General features: G+C 41.0%; 1 non-coding gene across 1 annotated transcript; it reads left to right on the forward strand.

The window, feature by feature from the left end:
* Positions 1-1,422: 1,422 nt before the first annotated feature.
* TRNAA-AGC (transfer RNA alanine (anticodon AGC)) lies at positions 1,423-1,495 on the forward strand. The gene has a single exon. It is a non-coding gene; the product is annotated as a tRNA-Ala (tRNA).
* The last annotated feature ends 1,749 nt before the right edge of the window (positions 1,496-3,244 follow it).

Consider the following 3,244-nt stretch of genomic DNA (forward strand, 5'->3'; position numbering starts at 1 on the left):
TTTAAATGTAACCCCAAAGTATTTGAAGGTGCTCAATTATGTAATTGTTGATAGTTTACTTATGGACTGTGGGTCTTTTAGAAAAATCATTTTCTTAGGATTTTTTTTAAAAAAATGATAAACTCTTCCTTTTAACAATGTTGAACCAAAGCCCTCTTCTGAATAGACTAAGAGCGTTATCTCCCTTTAGTAAAATTGGGAGGCGTCTTTTTGTCAATTTAAGGGCACAAATGTGCATTGTCTTGGATTAAAAATATAGGAGTTGAACATAGTTGGATCTAGTATACAGTACAGTATTTATATGGAGAGCTGTCCTGCTGATCAAGAAGGATCATGCAGCAATGAGCAGCAGAAAACATTTACCAATTAAGTTATTCAACTTGGACCATAATAAACTCTGCCATACTGAATCAGAAGCCATCCTGAAATTAATAAAGATGCATAAAACTGACCCCTTGGAGCAAAATACACATTTTTCCAGGGAAGTCCAAAACCAATTGATCTAGCTAGCTGATGTAAAACTAGTTTGTTCTTTATTTAGGGTGTTCTCTTGGATAATCCAATCCTTCAACATTGTAGTTGGAGCATTATCTCTCCCCCCCTTTTTTGAAGATGGGAACCACTTCAAGCTCTTTTCCAACCCTTTGGTAATTTCCTGGTGCTCCAAGATCTTTGAAATATAGGGTTCAGTGGTTCCAAGATCACATCTGCCAGCTCCTTTAGCAATTTGGAATGTAACCCATCTGGTTTTGCTGATTTGTACTCATCTAGAGTGGATAGGTGTTGCTTTTCCACTTTCCTGCCCATTTTAATTTGCATTCCTATCCTAATCTATCTTTTACAATACTGTACAGCTTTTGATAGGCTGGGCTATTTTTTCCTTTAGTCCAAGCACCTTCCAAAATTGGTCTCATCGGTCTCCCAATTCTAGCAGACAACATATGAGCTGCAGAAATCTGGATGAAGGATGAATGGCACCAGTTTCCTATATTGTTTTGCTACCATCTAGTAATTATTCAGCTCTTTGCAGCTCAGCTACTGTAGCCCTAAGTCAGTGCATAAAGTGCAATCTTTTTCTCACCGATCATTAACTTTTGTTGCTTTCTGGGTGCAAGTAGCGTTACAGTTTGAGTTCTAGCACTTTCTTGCTTGGGGATCTCAGCATGCAGCCTTGTCCAATGTTTTCTAAATGCACAGTTTGGCCTCATGTACCTAATGTTTGTGCTACTTCCAGATTCCAACTATTTTCTGCCAATTGGAGCAGCTTAATTATAGATCTCCAAAAAGGAACAAAGTCTGTAAAAAAAACCAAAACACATCACAAGCCATAATTCTAAATTGCATATTTAAGAAAGACCTTACAACGGAGCAATTTCATGATTATAGTTTCTTTACTAAGAGAAAAAGAGAATTGCAACAACAGGGGGATTAGCTCAAATGGTAGAGCGCTCGCTTAGCATGCGAGAGGTAGCGGGATCGATGCCCGCATCCTCCACTCCCAATTTTGATGCCCTTTAAAAAAAGGAAAGCCCCTATTTAAAGTAAATAAATAAATTGCCTCAAGGTCTGGCGTTTGAAGGGAACGTCTTCCGTTTATTAACGGTGCGAATCTTTTTTTTAACTACATCTTTTTACTGCCCTTCAATCCGGTTCCCAAAGCGACAACGCTTTTGGAGAACGAGGCTGGGAGGGCTATGGAAAAATCAGCTCTAAGGCAGGAGGTCTCCAACCTTAGCAACTTTAAGCCTGGAGGACTTCGACTCCCAGAATTCTGTGGAATGTGGAATTCTGGGAGTTGAAGTCCTCCAGGCTTAAAGTCGCCAAGGTTGGAGACCCCCTGCCCTATGGCACACCCAGCTCACCCAATGGGAAGGATTTCACCAACGAGCGACCTCTCAGAAGGCAAAAGCGAAGGAGGATCGCAGCCTGAGGCAGCTTTTAAAATTTTAGATCTTTTTGCGCTGAAATGACAAGACTTACCTACGAACTACAGAATAGTCGAGATAGGGGTTTTTTTTTTGCCATATGGGAAATTTTTTTAAAATAAGTGGCTAGAAAATAAAACAAACAATTAGTATTTGTAAATATTAACACCAATGGGAAATTATTATTAATGATCTAGTAGATATATATGCATAGAAATTTCTTTTTTTCCGATGTTGCAGAAACGTAAAATGTAAAGATGTTCGTGTGCTTCGTTATTGTCTTTTGTTTTTGTATTGTTTTTAAAACTCAATAAAAACTATTTAAAATATTTTTTTTTAATTAAAATTTTAGATCTTTTGATGTCTTCCTTGTGCGATTCAGGAAGTAAATCAAAACTCGGGGCTTCTTTATGTGGAAGCAAAAAACCTCGTTCTGTCAGGTGCCTGAAAGGACTCTCCGAGGGGAGCGGAAGACGCTCCATCGCGTTCCTAAAAACGATCCGGGATATTAGAGATATTAAGATGTTGTTTGTTAGAGATGTTGTTTGTATTATGCTTGAAGGAACACTAATGGTGAAATTTAAATAGAAGATAATTGGATATCTGGGTGACAAAATTAGAAATGTTGGCAGTGAGGAGAAATGATTTATACCGAAAGTAAATAGGTTTAATTTTTATTGTACTAAAAATAGGTGTATTGCATGAAATTATGTGGATAATTTTTGTAAAAAAATTACACCCCACCCCCCAAAAATCCCGGGAATATCACACCGCGCACCACCCCAGGAAGTCGCGTGCAACTGAAGTCGCTGAGGGGGAACAACGACCGAACGGCTTTGCTGAGGCCGTTACGGGGACGTTTTTCGGCGGCCGACGGCTGGTTCGACTTATTTTGCGTTGTCGCGCCGGCCCTGAAGTATTTTTCACTTCATTTCTCCCACTCTACACACCGCAGTCCCTGCGGGTTTGTGAGTAGCGAAATCTCCTTCCAACCCCGTCCCGCCAAAAAAACCCTGACTATTCGGGCCTATCATGAAATCACCTCACAAGCCACATAGAAGTAAGGGGGGACCTACCCGTAGCCGCGCCCACCCGTGAGATTGGCCAATGGCTTCGGCAGGTCACCCACTTTACAACAACAACGAGTTAATTGGCAGCGCTCCCGCCCCGTCGGCTGCCGTAGCAACCGTGTCACCATGGCAGGGACGCGGCTAGCCAATGGTGCATCGTGTTGCTATGGAGAGCTACAGCGGACCAATAAGGAGCCGGGTTGCTCCAGCTAAAGAAGCGTAGCCTATGATAAAAAGCGTTGTTGTTAC

This window comes from Erythrolamprus reginae, chromosome 1, assembly GCF_031021105.1.
Source record: "Erythrolamprus reginae isolate rEryReg1 chromosome 1, rEryReg1.hap1, whole genome shotgun sequence".
Classification (NCBI taxonomy): domain Eukaryota; kingdom Metazoa; phylum Chordata; class Lepidosauria; order Squamata; family Dipsadidae; genus Erythrolamprus; species Erythrolamprus reginae.